Source organism: Arvicanthis niloticus, chromosome X (genome assembly GCF_011762505.2).
Source record: "Arvicanthis niloticus isolate mArvNil1 chromosome X, mArvNil1.pat.X, whole genome shotgun sequence".
Lineage (NCBI taxonomy): Eukaryota > Metazoa > Chordata > Mammalia > Rodentia > Muridae > Arvicanthis > Arvicanthis niloticus.
In genome coordinates this window covers 99,934,513-99,956,514 of record NC_047679.1, presented here as the reverse complement: position 1 = coordinate 99,956,514, position 22,002 = coordinate 99,934,513, and the positions used below count along the sequence as shown (strand labels likewise).

The 22,002-nt window shown below is 41.5% G+C and overlaps 1 protein-coding gene and 1 non-coding gene across 2 annotated transcripts in view; both read right to left on the bottom strand.

Annotated features, from left to right (window-relative positions):
* The window catches only part of LOC143435448 (uncharacterized), a 127,898-nt gene extending 119,529 nt beyond the window's left edge, over positions 1-8,369 (bottom strand). The window contains exon 1 of the mRNA XM_076918180.1: positions 8,230-8,369. The gene's annotated coding sequence lies outside the window, so the exon portion shown is untranslated. The remainder of the gene's footprint in view (positions 1-8,229) is intronic.
* Positions 8,370-17,125: 8,756 nt separating this feature from the next.
* LOC117695620 (small nucleolar RNA SNORA17) lies at positions 17,126-17,257 on the bottom strand. Its single transcript, XR_004604671.1, has one exon. It is a non-coding gene; the product is annotated as a small nucleolar RNA SNORA17 (small nucleolar RNA).
* Between the last annotated feature and the right edge of the window lie 4,745 nt (positions 17,258-22,002).

Genomic DNA, 22,002 nt, shown 5'->3' with positions numbered 1-22,002 from the left:
AAACATGCTGGAGTTGGAAGATCTGGGATTGAAGCCTGCACTTTACGGGCTCTGCCCCTGGGCACATCTTTTCATCTCTCTTATTCTTGATTCTGCTCACTTGTAGGACAAGGATAACAAGCTGTATTGCACAGGATTGCTATGGGGATGGGGGTGACGTGAAAACATGTCCCTGAAAAAAAAAATGTTCAGTGCATCTTAGGGAGTCAGAATTCTATAAGACGGATAGAGGAGTGCATCAGCAATTTCTATACAGAATTGGGGTCAATGTGGTAGAAAACCACCGATGATATTCTGGAAACAAGGGAAGAAACAATTTGATCAAACTGAGATTTAAGGTCTTGTCCTCCGTTCAGTTCACTGGTGATTCTTCGCTTGCAGTTTAAACTGCTGCTTCTCAAACTCAGAGAGCTTTTTTTAAAAAAAATACCAATTTCCAGGCAAGAGAAATGGCTCAGAGGTACAAGCACATACCACTCTTGCAGAAGAACCAAGCTGGTTCTCAGTATCCACACTGGATCACAACCACCTGTAATTCCACCTCCAAGGGATATAATACTTTCTTCTGGATTCTGTGGGCATTTGTGCTCATATGTACACTCAGAGACAGAGACAGATATACACATAATTTAAAAATAAATCTTAAAAGTAAATTGGTAAATAAATAAGATATCAATTGTGCTACACTCTGCCTAGAGACTAGGATTTAATTCACCTGCATTGTGGCTTGGTCACAAAACATTCTCTGAAAAACACAGTATGTGAAAAAACTCCCAAGGTATTGTACAGGAGAGAGGTTCCCTAATTTCCCTTTAAATTCTTTGTTGGCTCTTTGGATGACCTAGAAATTCAACTAATACAAAACCTGACTAATTTAAAAGCTTTAAAATGTTAGTAATTATACATGTGATATAGAAATTATCCTGAGAGGTAAATCCCAACATGATGTGTTTATACTTCTTAGGCAAAGAAAAATAAATCTGTGACCATTTTTGAAGCTATTCTTCCTGAGGTTATTCTTGAAATAACCCATATGCTAATTTGGCATTTCTTAACTGCATCCATCAGAAAACTACAAAGTTCCTACCTTACAATAGCTAAGAAGGTGTGTATTAGGAAAAAGTGGTACACAATTTTAAAGAGGAGTCAGATCATCTTGGATCTGGAAAGATTAAGAGTTTGGAATGAGAAAGAAGACAGAGTGAGGAAAAGATGGAGGGAAAGAGAAGGAGGGAGGGAAGGAGGAAAGGAGGGAGGGAGAAAGGAAGGGAAGGAAAGAGAATAGAGGGATCTTATGAATGGGGCAGATTGATTCTAAAATATATTAAAATAGTAAAACCCAAAAGACTTGGTACTTAACAATGTCAAAGATGGAAGATAGGACTCATAAGTCTAACTATGGCAGTGGAGTGTCCAGATTGACCCTAGAGTGTACTGGGACACAGATATATCTACATACAGTTAATAAATTAATGCAGCCAAGCATTAGTCTCCTGGGGACCTATGTTAAGAAATGTGATTTACAGTCTTTGATATGAACTTGGAGTTCATATCTGGCCAATGAGGAAACTATCGTCCTTGAAATGTCAGGTGTTCATCCTCAATTCACTAAGGAGAAACAGATCTGACACTTATTAATAAAGGGAAAATAGCTCCTTTAAAAGAAATCTTAGTGGCTTAATAATAAACGGCTTACCAGTTTCTTTCCCATTTCTATCACAGTCTAGCATAAACTTTGGAGTGCAGTGGGGAGGAACACAATAGTGGGTGACTATAATTCCCAGTACCCAGGAATGGAAACTAGGAGGACTGAAGCTTCAAGGCCAGCCTGGGCAGTATCCTGTCTTTAAAATAAATGAACATTGTCAAAAAACTGAATGTTTCAAACAAAAGTAAAGAAAAGTGACAAAGAGCACTTCATAGATTATAATAACTGCTCCTCACAGCTACAATGAGCCATGAACTCTGGAATTTCACAGTAAGCCAGATCTGACCTGAAGGGATGGAGCATTCTTCAATCCATTTTTTTTTTTTTTTTAAATCTAACCGAGAAATAACAAAAACAACCACCATCAAACCAAATGAAAAAAAAATGCCTGGTTCTTTTCAACAAAGTTTCTTCTTTTGGGAATACAGATAGAAACACACACACACACACACACACACACACACACACACACACACACACGAACTTAAATCCCTTACTTGCAACTTTTCCAAAGTGAAAGAAATCTACAAAGCCTGCATCGTAGGAAACTTTCTTGTTTTTAACTAAATCCCACTTTTAAAAAGGTAAAATATATCATTTCCAGTAAATATGAAAATACCAAAGACATATATTTATCGCAAGTACATTTCATGTGGTTACTACTTTTTTCCCATTTGTCATGAATTTTTTTTAACGAAGCCTTCTGAGAGGAGAAATGTAATCAATATAATTTTTTTTAACAAGATACTAACAAGGAGCTGGAGAGATGACTCAACCATTAATAATACTTGTTGCTGTGCTTGTAGAGGACCTGAGTTCAGCTCCTAGAACCCACATGGCCACTTACAACCCCTCTGTAGATGCAGTTCCTCGTACTCTGGCTCCCTCCTCTGGCCATCATGGGTACTGCATAAGCCTATGGGCAAAACACTCGTAAAATAAGTCTCTTTGAAAAAGTTCTGGACTCCAGGATTCTAATTTTAAAATTAGTTTTAAAAGTTGCATTTTCAAAAAAAAAGTTGCATTTTCATAAGCACAAGCATATATTTAGTGCATAGTTAGCTAGGAAACTGCATTCTGTAGTAATTTCAGTGTAAAGAGGATTTGCCATACAAGTTTTAAATAAATAAATGATGAACTTAAACCAAACTTGATTATACACAATCCTGAATTGTCTGGTGTTTCACTAATGGATGATCATTGTTGTCAGCCATTCACTCACACTCTTGAAGACTTTATTTTCTATAAGAAGATCTGATCCAAAATGCTAAAGAAAAACTAGGAGAATTTGTATTCTCAGGATTTTAGGCACTATCTAAAGACACAATGAAGGTTATTTTTATGTTAAATGGTACTTTATACAAACTTCATAAGCTAAGTCCTTCTAGAACAAGAGGCCAGTCTTCTACAAATGAGGGTAAAAATCCATTGTCCCACTCAACATAAACCTGACAAATTTAAAGTCATGGCCAATCTTTCTATTGAATATTTTTGTAACAACTGAGATATGATTTGGAGGTGGGGTTTATTTGGTTTTTGTCTGGGGACTTTTTGTGTGTTTGTTTTCTGGGTGTTGTTGTTGTTGTTGTTGTTGTTGTTGTTGTTGTTGTTTGCTTTGAGTCAGGGTTTCTCTGTGTAGCCCTGGCTGTCCTGGAACTCACTCTGTAGACCAGGCTGGCCTCAGACTCAGAGATCCACCTGTTTATGCCTTGTGAGTGCTGAGAATAAAGGCGTGTGCATTTCATGTGCCTGGCATGAAGTGTTATTTTTATTAGGTAAAAATAAGAACTTTGTTACATCCTACAATACAAAAAATATCCCTAGTAAGTTTTCTAAACATTATTTACTTTCATCCATCTGAACCTTTGGCTGTTAGCTTTTGTTTGTTCGGAATCTTTGTGTTGGTTATTATTCATTCAGAATCCATATTTGTTTGACCTAAATAACAATGGAGCTCACATCACTGCTTTCTTGGAGGAAGATTTATTAAGCAAATAAACAATCAGTAATGCATATAGCACTTTCCAATTTAGAAGTCATTCTTCACGCACATCTAATTTTATCTTTACAACCACTCTATGAAATAGACATTATTGTCCTTATTAAGCAGACAAGGAAACCGGAGCTCAAAAATCTCAGGTGACTTTCTCAAGGTTATACAGATTGAGTAGCAAATGAAGATAGTTCATTCTATTTTACTGTTACAAACAACAGAAGGATTTAGTATCTATTGGCCAATGGTATGTAACACATGTTATCTTAACTATTTTACATGCATTATATTTAATTTACATAATCAGCCTGTGCATTTATCATTCTCATTTCATAGATGAAAATATTTTCCCTCACATAGCTAAAGTACCTTGTGGAAGACCACACAGCTAATAAATAATGTTGGAGTAAATTTAAGCTAAAAAAACAAGCTATATTTTAGAATTTTAGAACATTAACTTATGCAAACAAATATTTATCAAGACGCTTCTATGTCCTGCTATAGCGATGCTTGGACTGCCATGTTTATTACTGCTCTTTTCACAACAGCAAGAAAATGGAATTAGATGTCGATCAACAGATAAATGCATAATGAATATGTGATATGTAGATTTTATATTTATATATATATAATGAAATTTTATTCAGCTGTAAAGAAAAGTGAGTTATGAAATTCACAAGAAAATGAATAGAACTAAAAAATATTATCCTGAGGCACCCTAGTTCCAGAAAGACAAAAACCACATATTTTCTCTCATATGTGGAGCCTAGATTATAATTTTTTCTTTTATTGAAAATAGATTTTTTTCATATATGTATCCTGATAACCCTTCTCTCTATTCCTCTCCATTCCTCCCATCTCCCCTCCCATCAAGATACACCCCTTTTCTGACTCTCTTTGGAAAACAAACAGGCTTTTAATGGGTAGGAATAAAATAAGATCTAAAATAAAACAAAAATTAACTCATTGAAGTCAAATAAAACAAACAAATAGAAGGGAAAGAGCCAAAGAGAAGGCATAAGAAACAGCCCCATTCATTCACACACTTGGGAATCCCATAAAAACACTAAACTGTGCGTGCTCCCTCAGTCTCTGAGTTCATATGAGCTTTGATCATGTTGATTTAGAGGGCTTTGTTCTTCTGGTGCCCTGCATCCCCTCTGGCTCTTACATTCTTTCTGCCTCCACTCTTGTAGGGTCTCCTGACTCTGAGGGGTGGAGTTTAATAAAGACATCCTATTTAGGGCTGAGTCTTCCAATCTCTCTCACTCTCTGTATAATGTTTGGCTGTGGGTCTCTGTATTTGTTCCCATCTGCTTCAGGAAGACTAGCTTCTAATTTTTATGTACGTATATCTATGTAGGGGTGAGTATGTGGAGAGGTCAAGGAACTAGAAAGGGACCTATGAGAGTGAGAAGAGGGTATTTAAGGGATGGATGGGGAAGGTAGTGTGACTTTAAAATAAAAAGAGGAATAGTGCAAGTGGAAGGATTCAAGGGGGTGGAGGCAAGGGGGAGAGGAGAAGCCACTGAAACCAAATATGGATAAAAATGCCCTAAGAAAACGTGTACCTTCACATGCTGATTAAATAATAAATGATTTTTTTAAAAAATTTGAGAGCATTGTAGTTGAAATGTTACTGATTGTCAAAGTAATCATGAGCAACAAATAAATTTTAATCACTTTTTTAGATTTTTCTATTGTAGATTTGGGGATTTTATGAAGATGGGAAATATATCTAAACTTGGTGGTGGTGGTGGTGGTGGCGGCGGCAGTGGCAGCGGCAGCGGCAGCGGCAGCGGAGGTGGCTGCAGCTGCTGCTGCTGCTGCTGCTGCTGCTGCTGCTGCTTTTTGAGACAGAGTCTCTCTACACATCCCTGGCTTTCCTGGAATTCACTGTGTAGACCAGAGATTTAGCTGTCTCTGCCTCTCAAACTCTCGGATTAAAGGTGTGCCTGCCATAGGCAGCCTCCAAGTGCATATCATGAGAACGGTATTGTTGCAATTGATTCGGTTTGCTTTTCCTTACAACTTTTATATCGAAATTTCAAAGGGCATAGGCAAGAAGGTGTGAGCTTTTGTATGTAATCAAGAGGTAGCAAAAGTTATCAATGCTATAGCTGATTCTCTTCTCCAATACTTATACACATGTGGGGAGAGAGATAGAAAGACAGAGAGACAGCTAGAGATACAGAGACTGAGGAAGAAAGAGAGAGCTACAGATCTGTGCTTTAAAATGCTCAACTAGAGGCCAGTGAGATGGCTCACTAAGTAAATATAAGTGTAAGGACCTGAGACGGAATCCTGAAAATCTATATTTAAAAGTATCTGTAGAGGTTCCCACCAGCAGCTAATAGTGGTGCGGAGACCCACAGCCAAACATTAGGTGCAAAGAGAGCCCAAATTGGAGATCTCTATTAGGTCCTTTTCCTTGGAGCTACAGGAAACCAACCCCTGGGAGAGCAGGAGGAAGAATTGTAGGAGTAAGAACACCACACCAGGAGAATTTGGCCCATGGACATCGACTAAGCAGGGCTCATAGGGGCTCACAGAGGCTGAAGTGGCACTCCCAAAGCCTGCAGGGGTTCGCATCAGATCCTCTGCATATATATTGGGGTTGTTAGCTTGGTGCTCTTGTAGGACTTCTAACATCGGGCTTCTCTCTGACTCTTTTGCTGCTCTTATCTGTGATGGTTTAGTATATGCTCGGCCCAGGAAGTGGCACTATGAGAAGGTGTGGACAAGGCCTTGTTGGAGTAGGTGTGGCCTTGTTGGAGTAGGTGTGTCACTGTGGGTGTGGGCTTTAAGACCCTCATCCTAGCTTCCTGGAAGCCAGAATTCTGCTAGCAGCCTTCAGATGAAGATAACGAACTTTCAGCTCCTCCTGTACCATGCCTGCTTGGATGCTGCCATGTTCCTGCCTTGATGATAATGGACTGAACCTCTGAACTTGTAGGCCAGCCCCAATTAAATGCTGTCCCTTATAAGAGTTGCCTTGGTCATGGTGTCTCTTCACAGTGGTCAAACCCTAACTGAGACAGGATCCTTATCCTCCTACTGCGTTGACTCCTCGCCTTGCTTTGACATGAGGGCATGTACCTAGTCATTTTGTATCTTGTTATGCAGCCTTCAGTTGATAACCCTGGGAAGCCTGTTCTTTTCTCAAAGGAAAGGAGGAGGAGTAGATCTGGGGGAGAGGGAGGGTGGGGTCAGGGCTTGGAGGAGTGAAGGCAAGGCAAAGTTGAAGACTTCTGGTGGCTGGGGACTACTTTTAGGAACTTGTCACTGGGGCTTTAACCATGCTCCCATGAGTATATAAGCAAGATAAATTAGACTTGATGTATTTTTTCTTCTTTTTGTGGGGGAGGGCACAAAAGAGGGGGTGGACCTTGGAGGACTGGGAAGTGGGTGTGATCAGGGTACATTATGTGAAATTCCCAAAAAATCAATAAAAATATTATGTTGTTAACAATAAAGAAAAACAACAATAATAAACAGGACCCACCTATTTGATATTTTAAGATAATTAAATAAAATACTTGATCATTTTTTTTAAAAAAAGTATCTGTAATCCTAGGCCTCAGAGTAGGAGACAGTGGGTGGAGACAAGAACCAACACATACTGGAATAAAACAACTAAGAGAGTCTGTCTCAGACAAGATGGAGGCTGACCTCCGGCCTCCCCACAGGCACAATGAAATACATGCTCCCACACTCACACACCAAAATATACATCTTGCCTAAGCAAACAGAATTCACATCTATGCTGATAGGATGATACACAGAGCTATTCAACTAGGCAATGACAATAACTCCTATTAAGTGTCCCCACTCACAGCACTGGAAAAACCACAGGCACCATCTTATATGGGACGTGCAACCCAGCTTGATTCCCTCAGGCAATGGTTAGTAACAACTTGGCTAGAGCCTGAGACTATGATTTCCTTGAGTCTTGTTTTCAAATAAAGGCCTACAGAAACATACAGGAGAGCAATGAGATGAAGAAGTGATCAAGCAGAATCCCCTGGGTGTTACTATGTACTAGGGTACGTATAGAAGACAGTAAGAAATGTCTCCCTTGGGCTGGAGAGATAGCTCAGCCATTAAAGGCTAGGCTCGCAATGGAAAAATATAAGAAATGCCTCTCTCTTCCTCATCCCCCATTCCCTTCACTGAAGGTGAAAATGGACAGCCTAGGCCTCAGCTTGCCATTCACCGTTACATTACATGGGGAAAAAAACGTAGTTTTCCATTGTAAACTCCCAGACCTGAGCTAGACTTCAGATAGGAAAGCCTTCAAGCTGCCAAAGTTACCTACTATGCTCATGGAATGATGTAAGAGACCAGATACAGGAGTCACAAAGATGTGCTGCTCAGATCCCACTAAGAAGAACAACGTCCACTCACCTGTGGGACAACACGGAGTTTTCAGTTCATTTAGGGTCTGCCTCACTTGCAAAGAACTGCCTCAACTGAGCTCATGCCCCACATAGGGTAGTCAGAATCCACTGACTGGACAAAGACTTACCCAAGACAGCTCTGATGAACAGGTCTTGTTCCACGGCCTGTTTGCTAAGCCGGCCAAGCTTCTTTCTCTGCTTGATCCTGCTTCCTCTCCTTTTGGTTCTCTGGTGTTGAGTTCCTAAATACCAACTGCTGACTCAGCACCTGCTTCCTGACAAGCCCACTTGTAGGCACAGATAAGGCCTGTTCAGCAATAGAACAGAGTATGCTGGGAACAGAAAAAGGCACGTGATTTCAGCTTGGATGGTCCCCAAGTGGCAGAAGTTTGATTTACTCTGGCCATAATACACTGACACCGAGAACAACATAGCATTGTTCAGTATCCTGAGAACGAGGGAAAACCTGATAGCAAAAGGGCAAGGCAGCAAGGGAGATCATGTCCTTGGGAAGAAGTAGCCATCAATGTAACGGACTACTTAAATGAATTACAATGCACCACTGTACTACAATAATCCATAGCTTTTTAAAGGGAAGAGATGAAAGTGCATTTACTACATGAGAGAATGTCCAAAATATGTTATCTGAATTTTATAAGGAAAATTTGGAGCTGGGTTGTATTTGACTTGACCCTCTTTTGTAAAGTTAAAACAATATAATGACATTTTAAATAAATTTGAATTCTAATAATATTAAATATTATGATATTTTCAACCTGGCTTATATACTGATGACTACCGCAAATCTCCCTAAATTCAAATACCACCATGTAGCTTGAAAGCTGGACAGCCAAGTGAACCATAAGCTATGTTTATGCTCTTGCCACATGGTGGCACCACTTCAGCTGACAGACAGGAATTCTGACCTTCCTTTGTCAAGACTGGTCTAGAATTGGGCAAATTTTTACTTATGTGGAGCCCTCGGGGATATGCTTCTCACATGAAACGCAGTTGTCATGAATACTGACAAGCAGACTCTCTGGGGGGGAAAAGTACCAAAGTTAACTGTGATTATTTCTGGAGAGTTCACAGAAAGATGCCTGTAAACTGTTTCATACTTATGATTTATAATTTTAATTTTCTGCTTTTACATTCAGTAAGAAAAATGTACAAAACAGAATTACTTCTTCTGATTACACACACACACACACACACACACACACACACACACACACACACACACGTCTTCTTTGAATTCTTGGTAAATCCCCAAGGTGCTTCAAATGCCAGAGAGATGACAGAGAGCACACACTAGTGGGGTAAGGGCATGACATCCTCTGGTCATGCATCTTGGAGTGCTCCAAACATAAAAGAGTCAAAGCCAGTAGAATGTGAGTGTCACAGCACTCTGACCCTAACAAAGTCTCTACTGCATCCAAAGGGTTTGTGTTCTCCAGGCCTCCTGTGTGTGTTCAGCAGGCAACCAGAAAACAGACACCGTCATCCTTATTGCTCTTGTGAGGCTGGACCTTCCATCAGTCTCAGGTAGGCAAAAACTTGGGGAGACACAGGACCATTCAAACTGATAAGAAGCCCCAGTGAAGCTCGGAAGCTCCATGCCAAATTGGCTTCATATGGATGAGGCTGCCCAAAGTGCTAACAGCAGCTGCTATTGGCTGTTTTACAACAACACATTAACAAAGCTAAGCATAAGAGTATACTGAAAAACTAATTAATTAGGTAGTTGGATGAGGATTTAGAGGGCTAGAGGTGTGGCTCGGTGGTAGAGCACCACACAAGCAAGATTCTAGGATGGACCTCTATCTCCAGCACTAAAGAAAGAACGAGGACAAGGAGGATGAGGAGGAGGAAAGAAAGAAATTACACATAAGAAATCACATTTCATAGCAGGACAGTAGTGGTGTATGCCTTTAATCCCAGCACTTGGGAGGCAGAGGCAGGTGGGTCTCTGTGAATTTGAGGCCAGCCTGATCTACAAAGCAAGTTCCAGGACAGTCAGGGCTACACAGAGAAACCCTGTCTTAGAAAAAAGAATAGAAAAAAAATCACATTCCATTCCATAGTTTATTTTCTATTTCCTACATTTAAAGAAAATAGGTGACATCTTCTGCTTGTTAACTAACTGCTAATCAACTACCATAACAAGCCCTAGAATATATTCGTCTCATAAGGACTGATTGAATGTGCAATGACAGATTTCAAATACATATGTAGTAGCTTCCAGTTTGCCGCTGCTCTAGGTCCACATATATTTAAACTATCAAGATAAAATGCTTTTGGATGTCTTAAAGACATAATTTTGGAGAAGAGAGGGTGGTACATCTTCTTTGCTGAATAGCATTCTTCTTTGCTCAATAGCATTGCAAATTATGTTCATATTTAGATTTTTAAATGTCAGCTTACACTATCAATCCAGTGGAGAGGGATGCATATGCAGGCATGTGTGTACATCCAGACTGAGGAGCATGCGTGTAGCATGCATATGGAAAACGGAATAACTGTGTCAGTCCTCAGGGACCCTCCATCTTTTGTTTGTGATGGCGGCTCTCACTGGCCTGGAACTTTATCAAGTAGGTCAGTCTAGCTGGCCCACAGGTTTCCATGCCTCTCCACCTGCCTCTGTCTCGCATCTCATCCCTGGGATTTCAGGTATGCATCATTATACCCAACTCTTTACAAGAGATTCTGAGGATGTGCATTCAGACCCCCACACTTGCAAGGCTTCAAGGCAAACACTTTACTGCCTAAGGTATCTCACCAACCCTGATTCGGTTTTGGTTTGGTTTGGTTTCCTTTGCTTTGTTTTTGTTTGTTTGTTTGTTTGTTTTGTTTGTTTTGTTTTGTTTTGTTTGTGTTTAAGACAGCCTCACCCTGAAGCTCAAAGGCAGCCTGGAACTCCACACTAGTCCAGTTTGGCCTCAAATACTTGATGATTCTGTTGCCATAACATCCCAGGTCCAGGCAGTAAAGGCAGCCACCACTCTACCTGCTTTAAGGTATGTTTTGTTTTTCATTGCTACATCATCTTTTTCCTCTGAGTCCACTGTGAATGTGCATGTCATTTCTGCATTTGCCCGTTTATAAACTTCATCAATTCAATTCTGGTGTGAAAACACTGTAAAAGATTAAAGAATGTGGTTTCTGTGTGTTCCAGATAATGGTCAGAAGGTCAGAAAATATTATCTAACCGAGCCCCTCCAGTACAATAGCTGACTATGTAACGTAACTACATTTCTTTTTGACCTTGGAAATGTGTGGGCCCCTCAAACATTCTTGAACTTGAAATTTTTCTGTTGGCAGGAACTGAAATTTGTGGAGCCATAGCCCAAGTTTTTGATTTTGTCAATTTTCTCCTCTTAGTGAAAAATTAAAACTTCTTCATTTTCAACTATAATAAGCAAAAAAAAAAAAAAACCCTCCAACAATGCAAGAAAGAAAGAAAGAAAGAAAGAAAGAAAGAAAGAAAGAAAGAAATCATGATTCCTTATTTCCAAAATTGCTTTATCGTTCTAGGCTGTCAGGATTATTTTGTCTTCTTCCAATTTTAGTCTATTTAGCACAATTTTTAATAACTGGGAGCAATGATAATATAGTTACTTGAATATTAATACAAAAATGTTCAAAATATAGGAAAACTAAGTGTAGTTAGAGTCATAATGTTAGCTTCTTGAGTTCTTTATATATTTTGGATATTAGCCCTCTATCGGATGTGGGGTTAGTGAAGATTTTTTTCCCAATCTGTTGGTTGCCGATTTGTCCTATTGACTATGTCCTTTGCCTTACAGAAGCTTTCATGAGGTTCCATTTATCAATTCTTGATCTTAGAGCCTGAGCCACTGGCTTTCTGTTTAGGAAATCCCCCTTCACCCCTGCCCCATGCCAATGAGTTCGAGGCTCTTTCCCACTTTCTCTTCTATTAGATTCAGTGTATCTGGTTTTATGTGGAGGTCCTTGATCCACTTGGACTTGAGCTTTGTGCAGGGTGACAAATATGGATCTATTTTCAAGGGGAGGGGTAGGAGAAAGGGTAAACATAGTCAGGTATGGACAGGGAGACAGGAGAGAAGCCCTGAGGACCAGCAGAATGAATGGAAACAGTCAACCTTGGGGGTTGAGAGGTGGGGGGACCCTCCAGAATGCACCAGAGACTTAAGAGGTGAGAGACTCTCAGGACTCAAAGGGAGGGACCTTAGATGGAAAGCCCTACAGTTGGGAGTGGGAACTTGTATAGCCCACCTCCAGCAGGAAGACAAGACACCAAGTAGAGGGACGGGGTTGCCATCCCACAGTCAAAAACACTGACCCAGATTTGTTCCTGTCTAAAAGATCTGCAGGGACAAAAATGGAGAGGAGGCTGAGGGAAAGGTGGTCCAGTGACTGGCCCAACTTAGGATCCAGCTCAAGGGGAGGCTTCAAGGCCTGACACTATTACTGATGCTATGGTGTGCTTACAGACAGGAGCCTACCATGGCTGCCCTCTGAGAGGCCCAATAAGCAGCTGAGACAGATGTAGATACTTACACCTAACCTCTGTGGTTGAATTAGGGAAAGGCTGAAAGAAGTTGAGGAAGGAAGGCAACTGCATAGAAAGACCAGCAGTCTCAATTAACCTGGACCCCTGTAGGTCTAAGAGCCAAGTCTGCTCTGCCACAGGGCTCAGGAAGGCAGGAGGCAGGAGGTGGGAGTATTGATTGTGCTTACCCCACAGCAGCTCCAGGCAGGACACCACTCAAGGGGGTGGGGAAGCACAGTCTGAGGTCCTGGAACTCCGGAGCTGGCTGGGGGTCCCCAGGCCTGCCAAGAGGTCTGGGTCTGGGTCTCAGGCACTTGGGCAGCCAGGCACCGCTGGAAGCTGTGGAAGAGCTGAGAACAGAGTGGGGGCCCACAGCCGGATCAGGCTCAGGTAGGGCTAAAGGGAAAAGGGGGGGGCGAGCTCCAGCTGGTGTTCCATGGTGTACCTGGCTTGTCTGTGGGCGTCTGGCTTGGCTTAGTGGTTGTGGCTAGGAGAAGCTTCGTATGGGAGACTAGATGGTGGCTCTGTAGGCAAAGGCCTTCATTGCTTCCCATAGCAGATCCCGATGAAAAGAGACAGTCCATGGTTTTAAACCATTTTTTGTCATGGTGGAGAGTGGTGGTGAGTAAAACTGTACCCTAGTTTCTCAGAGTGGGCCTGAAGTTAAATACCTTTTGCAGGGAGGAATGTCTGGGAAGAAAAGCTTAATTGGCTAAGCCCTGCAGGCCTTCAGGTACTTCATTAAAATGGAGACCTGTCTTGGCTATGTGACCTGTGGTCTTCTACCTGTGGAGGGGCTTGGGGCATTGCCCTTACAATGGCCACAAATCTATGGAAGGCTGTGGCCTTGAGTCATTGTTAACTTAGCTGTCTCCCTTGTTAACCATTATGCTCCTTTAAGTCCAGGTGTGGCTTCTAAATTTATACCCTGAGATTCAGTGTCTAGGAAAGCAGTAACTGAGTATTTGCTAAATGGATTTATGAATAGGTAAAATGTACTAGCAGAACTGGACCACAAAACTTCTATTAGAGTATCAGGAGTGATGGCTCACGCCTTTAATCCAAGCACTCAGGAGGCAGAGACAGGTAGATCTCTGTGAGTTCGAGGCCAGCCTGGTCTATAGAGTGAGTTCCAGGACATCCAGAGCTATACAGAGAAACCCTGTCTCAAAAAACCAAAAAAAAAAAAAAAAAAAAAAAAAAAAAAAAGAAAAGAAAAAGAAAAAAACAACTATCAGAAGAGATGAGAAAATGAAGTCAGCATGAAAAAGAGAGCCAAAGTATAAATGATCTTGAAAAGGATTCTTACTTATATTAGCACGCCTTACAGTTTGATAGCCTCTCAAATACTGACTTCATTTATCTTCCAATAACCATAGAAAGTTGGCAGCGCAGACAGATGAAGAAGTGCATTTGCTGACCCATCAAGTAACTAGTTTAAGGACACACTTCTAATTAGAAATGGAGGTGCTGGAGCTCCTAGTTCAGTGCTCTATTATATGAGTGTCTCTACAAGCTGAGGCATTCGAACATTAACCAGTGGAGTGACCACAATAATCACTGAGTACAAGATCATCAAAATAAAATAAGTGTTTCACAATCATTAACTAGAGCATAATAGGTATTAGCACTCGTATTAGTAACTTTCCTTGTGGATGTGACGCTGTAACTGTCAGAAGCAACTTAAGAGAGGAAGAATTTGTTTTAGCTCAAAGTGTCAGTGAACACAATCCAGTGTGGCAGGGACAACATAGGGCTCTGTCCCTAACAGTACAATCTAGTATCTTGTTCATATCTTGGCCAACAAGGAAATGGAAACCTTGGGCCAGAAGGTCCTTCAAGGTCCATGCCTAGCCTGCTACATTCTACCTCCCAAAGGCTCTCCAACCTTATAAAACAATGCTACCATTTGGGGATCAAGTGTTCAGATACATGATCCTGTAGGAGATATTTCAGAACAAACTAACAATTCTTGATACTGATAATAAAATCTGGATATAGTCATATGAAGTCAGATGAAGTAAGAATGCCCATGAGTTGACAATTATTAAGGAAAGAGATTGGTATCAAAAGTCTCAAATATGACCTCTGAGTAAAATTCAGTCAAAGGAAATGACCCAAGCATACTATGAACTAAATCAATCTTGGCTAGAAATTGCCTGAGACAGTTAAATAAGCACCAGTTTAAACGAAAAGGCCCAAATTCTAATTCTGCCTATTTTTTTTAACTTTTTATTGGTTCTTTGTGAATTTCACATCATGCACACCAATCCTACACATCTTCCCCTCCCCTCATATCTGCCCTCTACTCTTGCAACCTCCCCTGAAACGGGAAAAAAATCTTGCTGTGGAAGTAGTAGTGTATCACAGTGTGTCCCCCAGTATACCCTTTGGCCATACTTTGCTTATAAGTAAGTGTTCATTACAATGAGTCCTTGGTCTGGTATAAGCCCTCTGGCTTCTGCTACTCCATCAATACTAGAACCTCACTGAGACTCCTCTCAGATGTCCTGTTGTTGCCCAGTGCCATGGAGATCCTGTAGTTTTGGATCTGTAGGTCCAGTCCCTTCATGCACTCCAGCAGTTCATCAAAGGGGTAGATGTTGGGTAGGCCAATTCAAAACCCTGCATCTGGGCCTAAAGAGGTATCTGAGCTGATCTGAAGTAGAAATTTCTGGGTTCTTTAACAACTCAGTTGTGTCATGTGATGTTTCTCTGGAAGCTGTCTTGTGAGAGGGCATGTGATATTTCACTGAAAACGGACACTTGAGAGGGTGCGTGATGCTTAGAAAGAATATAAACAGAACCGCACAACCAGTGAGAGGACGCTCTTCCATCGCTATGCCGGGTAATGCTTCACTGGTCTTTGCTGGTCTTCACTGGTTTTCACTTCATAGAGAGAAATGCAACAAAGAACTTCCTGTGGTATTCTGGCTGATTCTGGCCACTCCAGCTGACTCATACTAACTCGGAGAAGCCTTACTATTTCTCCTGGATGGCGCTGCCACAACTGATTCAGTTGGTGTTTACTATTGAATTGCACCCCCAAAGAACTACTTCGAAACAGTTCCACAGCACCCTTTCCTATTAACCTTCTTTCTCCCCTACCTCTCTCTGGTCGGTGGGCTAGAGAGGAAATTGAAGTGTTTGAGAACCCTAAATAAAGTAGGTTTTTGAAAAATCTAGGCCTACACTGGTCAACCCACCAGCTCTCCTACACTTGGGGCTGGCTCACCAGCAACAGGGCCCTGCTGCCCAGGTGAAGTGCGGGGCCTGCTCTCCTGAGTGTGACAGCTGGTGAGGGAAATGGCCGGTTCTCCCACTCTCATGACCCCTTCAGGGCCAGCTCTCTCGCCTGCCAGAAATGGTGAGGAGAAGGGAGGGAAGGAGGACACCTCTCCCTTGTCCTTGCCGTCTCCCAGCAGACAAGAGGCAGGGCTAGCTTTCCTGCACTCATGCACCCCCAGACCAACTTACCTGCAACCTCCACATCCAGGGCCAGCTCTACTGTGCTGCCTAGACAAGATGTAGGGCCTGCTCTCCCAAGTGCTTCAGTAGGTGAGAGGAAGGCTTGTTCTCCTGTTCTTATGACCCCTTCTGGCCAGCTTTCCTGCCTGCCACTGGTGGCAAAGGCAAAAGGAAGGGGAAGGGATCTCTCCCTTGCCCACGTCATTACATAGCAGACAAGAGGCAGGACCAGCTCTCCCACACGCATGGCCTCAAGGGCCGGCTCACCCACAACTCCTGCAAAGTGCAGCCTGCTCTCCCAATACTGCAGCTAGCTAGGGGTGGGGTCAGCTCTTCTGCTCTCATGCCTCGAGGGCCAGCTCTCCCACAATGCCCAGGTGATAGGTGGGGCCAGTTCTGCACAGCCTCCAGATATCCACATGCCTCCCGGCAATAAGTAGTCCAGACAAGGGATGTCTGCCTGGCCTTTGGTGGCAACAGAACCTTGCTGCTGCAGGGCCATGGATACAGCCCCTAGTGACAGCACAGGCTAGGACACTACCATGGTCCCAAGTGGCATCATCGACCACTCATATCAAGCTGTTCCTCACTACCCTCGAGTCTCCAGTTCTGCCTGTTTTCATTATGCCCACATCCTTCTGTTCCTCTTTCTCTTCCATTTCTCCACCACTTACTTGTTCCTATTAGTGGCACCTAGGGTCTCTTGAGTGTCAGGGTGATCTCAGGAGTACTATGCCCCACTTGTGCATTATGGTGCCAGATAGAGGTCACCTCAGGAATGGTCTCCCCCTCCCCTAGACCTGCATGGTGACAGACTGGTAGTCATCTCAGGCTGCCTCCTCACCCAGCCCACCCAGGTGGCCCCTTGCAATGACCATCTGTCTTGGGCTCACTACTGCTGCTTGGAACTTGTGGTCCCAGGCAGGGTTCTTCTAGTCTCCAGCTTGCTCCCCATCCTGGGAGCCTATCTGGGCGTGTCTGGTGCCATATTGGTGTTTGTCTCAGGCTTGCTTTTCTCAAGGAATGTTAGACTACTAATCATCCAGATGTTCATAGGTCAGAACACTGAGTGAAGACATAGCTTCTCCCCTCTCTGCCACCTACTGACACACATGTGACATGGCAGCCATATCTGCAATCCCTCAAGAGACAGGCTGCCTCCTACTTAGAACTAAGACACTTATACATATAGTGTCAATGAGCCTCTGTTTTCTCTATCAAATGGGGCCTGTTTTGGCCACCTCACAAGATTTAGTGAACACTTAATTAAATCATATAAACAGAACTATAGTCAGGAGATAGTGGTGGTGCATGCCTTTAATCCCAGCACTCAGGAAGCAGAAGCAGGTGGATCTCTGAGTTTGAGGCTAGCCTGGTCTACAGAGCAAGTTCCAGGGCAGCCAGGGCTACACAGAGAAACCCTGTCTAAAAAGAAAAGAAAAGAAAAACAAAAAAGAAGAATCAACTATATTTCATAAATTAGACATAAATAATAATTATTTTGTTATTAGCAAACGCATACTCCACAACACAGTCGGATTTCTTCATTTTGTTTTTCACATTTTTTTCTCTTAAAATATCCTAACTTTACCTTAGATACATGTGGGGGCTAAGAGAGGTTAGTTGTCTCATTCAAGATTGATGGATCTGTGTTAAATTTAATAGAGAAAAAGAAGGAGCAGGGAATGCCTGTGACCCCCTTTCACCTGAACCACTCTCTCAAAGATGAACATTTACAATGCTAACACTAGCAGCTACTACTTCCTGACTGCTAACTGTGTCAGGCTCTGTTGTCTGCTTTCCTTAACCCTTTAACCCTCTTCTTTATAAAATAGGCATTATTACTAGCTGCATTTTACAGATAAAGAAACACAGAAACAAACTGGTTAAGTGACTATCTCAGGGTTACACAGTTAAGTGGCAGAGCTGTGATTTGACAAGAACAGTCTGACTCTAGAGTCCAAAGGTTTAACCTTTACCCTAAACTCTATTGGAATCCACTCATCCATTTACTCTCATCCCATATCCCACCTAACGTGTGTCTCTCAGGAGCTGGGAGATGGCTCAGAGGGTAAAGGCATTGCTGAACAAGCATGAGAACCTTAGTTCATAACCCAGAACCTACATAATTCCAAGTGCAACAGCATGCATCTACCTATATACCTCTGACCTACACAATACACACACACACACACACTATTTGTCTCACAACTGAAGTAAACAGATAATGGAGTAGGTACTTTGCATGACAGAGGAGGCACTTAGATTTCTGCCATGAGACTGTATCTGCCCATTCCAAGTATTGCTTTCTCACCTTGGAAAACAGAAATGGCAGTCGGGATCACAACCCATCTAGTTCTGAATCCCCATAGTCATTCCTTGCACCTGAGCAGAGTCTTGTCCTGATCTGAATTCTGCACCCTAGTTAGGATCTAAGCCTCATACTAGTCAGTGACACGGTGTCTCAGACTCATAATACTAGGACTTCATCACCACATCCTTTTAAACTCTTGCATCTGAATACTTCGTTAGTCCTCAGTCTTAATCAAATCTCCACTTGTTCCCTAATCCTGGAAATGAATTTCTATATGTGAAGCCTACCTCTCTCAAGTTTGAGGCCCTTCAATAATAACCAGTTAAAAACTGAAATAAAGACATGACATACTGCTCCCTGTCAACCTATAGTATTTTCCCACTTCTGGCAGAGTAGAGCTAAACTTATTTACAAAGGTCTCTAAGGCCCTCAGGGTCTGCCATATTTGATCTTTTTGACCCCAGCTTTTCCCATCCTCACCCACACTCACTTTGTTTCAGCTTCATTCATCCCAATATGGTTTTTCCAGTGTTCCAGCTAGATTCCTGATACACAGCCTTTTTTAAAAGAGAGAGAGAAGACTTTTAAAAAAAAAAAAAAAAAAAAAAAAAACTTTTTGTCAAGAGAAGTAAGGCTTTATTTCCATGTGTCTCAAATTAAGCTTGCTGAGTTGGTTGCTTCATGGGGATTAGTCAAAGATACCCAGTCCCATATCCTCATCTGATTCCTCTGACTATTCCTTGGCTTCATCTTTGGCTGGGGCAGCAGTGGTGGCAGCAGCCACAGGGTCAGAAGCCACAAATGCAGATGAAACATCCACAAACACTTTGACCTTTTTAACAGGTGGGCAGGTGTATTCAGTCTCCACAGACCAAGCTAAGACCTACTTGTACCCATTGATGATGGAGTGCAGCACTGAGGCAACAGTCGAGTCACCAGTCTGCAGACAGACGCTGGCCACGTTGCAGACTTCTCCAGGGAGCCAGACTCCAGAGTTTGCTCCTTACAGAGCCTTTTCATCATTACTGTGCCTTTACCCAGAAAACTTTACCCACAAACTGATTTATCACTTTCAATGGAGAAATTGCAAACAGGCAGTAGAACATCTTCTGGAAAACACATCAACAAGGTGATTGAAATGAGCCTTGTCACTGAAGATGAAAAGGAATATTATTGTAATTCTATGACATCCTGAGCTGTACACAACATCACTTTCACTAATTTTTTAGCACAGGTGAACTCTAACCAGGAGGAAACAGACAAGCCAAAAATGAGAATGGTACAATTTAAGGAAAAAAAATAAAACCTCTTATTCTCTGAATATGTTTCCAATTAAAAGAAGTTAAACCCATATTACTACCAAATGCAATGTCTGATCTTGGATTGAGTTCTGTATTAAAGGAATAAATAATATATCGAAGAATATTATTTACTCAATTTGTTAAATGACATAATTGGTGGATTCAATTAAGTACTGTGTCTAGATTAAATTTACTGAAATTGCTAGCTATACTCTTTTTATACTAAAAATAAACATATTCTTAAAAATACATGTTGAATTATTAGGAGGACATGATAAAATATATCATGTATTACTTTGATATGGCTCAAGTATCTATAGATGGGGGACAGAAATGTAGAAGGTGAGAGAGTGACTAGGGAAAGAGCCTACGGTTATTATCTGGTCTTATAACTTTTCTGTACTTTTTTAATTTTAATTGTTTCCAAGTACAATGTTAAAGTGAATAAAAGTAAAATAAATTTTCATGCTCCATTTTTTGTCATAGCACTCTTTACTTTATGTTACATATTTTTAATTATTCTTCTACCAACATTAGTGTTAAGTTGCACAAAGGTGGAAATTATACTGGGAATTATTCCTGGTACATATTAGGGACTCAGCACATATTCTTTAAGCAGATGAATGGGCAAATGACAAAAATAATATCTAATCTTTATAAAGTACTTACAGTATGTCCCATCTTGTTTTAGACACTTTAGATATATCATGTCACTTAATCTTCAGAACAACCATATGAAGTAGATGTTTGCGTTACTTAGGGTTTGATTGCCATGAAGAGATACCATGACCATGGCAACTCATAAAGAAAAACATTTCACTGCAGGTGACTTACAGTTCAGAGGTTTAGTCCATTATTGTCATGGTGGGAAAACATGCTGGTATGCAGGCAGACATGGTACTGAAGAGGTAGCTGAGAGTTCTACATCTTGAACTGCAGGCAGCAGAAAACTTTGTAGCACACTAGATGTAGCTTGAGCATGTGAGACCTCAAAGCCCACCTCGACAGTGACACACTTCAACAAGACCACACCTATCCCAAGGCCACACCACCTAATAGAGTGGGCCAAGCATTCAAACACATGAGCCTATGGGGGCCATTACTATTCAAACCTTTATAATGTTAGTGTCACTTCTATTCACAGATGAGAAAACTGAGTTGTCGTGAGTCAAGTCAGTAGACTAAGGTCACATGGCTAGTAAGCAGAGATAACATGTTTAGAACATAGCAAGAACCTTAAGGAAGGGGCTTCAAGCCCATGCTGGGCTGGCAAAGGAACTAATTTTCTTTCTTTGCTTTCTGCTACATGCTACTTCTAACTCTTGTTTAAAATACTAGCTTATGGTTGGCCATCTATGTGCTCTGGATATTTCTCACCTTGCTTCAGATGAATTACAGAACCCTAACATGTCGGGAAGACAGTGTTCTCGGTGACATCATCTAGCCCAGTAGCTATAAAAAAAATGACATCATTGACCATGCTACCAGAATCTGGGGATTTGAGGAAATTCAAATTCTCACATGCCACCTTTTAAATAAGAAACTGTGGAAGATAGGCTGAACTACTGTAATTTCCACACATATGAAAGTTTAAAAATCACTGCTATAGTCCAACTTTCCCATTTTAGACATGAAAACATTGAGATGCAAGTGTCCAAATTCACAATATTGCTCCTTAAGAGAACCTGTGTTTACCCTTCAATCCAGTACTCTTTGCAGTATATCACACTGTTCAAAAAAAAAAAAAAAAAAAAAAACCATAATGTGCACCAACTACATTTTGAAATGATATAAAATCCTCTAACTTCTACTAGGAAAGAGTTTAAAATGTTAACATTCCACTGAGCTTGGGGCAACTAGAAAACAAGAATATATCAAATACACCTGTATTCCAAAGTGCAACAAAAGGCTACTGTTAGCATGATTTTGCTTCTCTGGACATCAGAGCTCCTAGAGAGCAACCACCTCAGAAGAATAATTGTGGCATTCATCCCTCACAGGCTTCTAAAAGCAGTTGGCCAGATGCATCCCATAAAGCAGAGAATAGACATTCCCATTCCATTGGGAACCAGCATATAGACAGACACTGAAAACCTGGGAATTCTGCAAGAAGCAACTAGCAAGGCCAGAGAAATAACTCAGCGAGTAAAGATACTTACCACCAAGCCTGACAACCTTGAGTTTGATTCCCAGAAGCCAAGTGGTGGAAGGACAAAGCCAACTCCTCCAAGTTGTCCTCTGACCTCCATGTGCACACTGTGACACATGCATCCACACAAAAAAA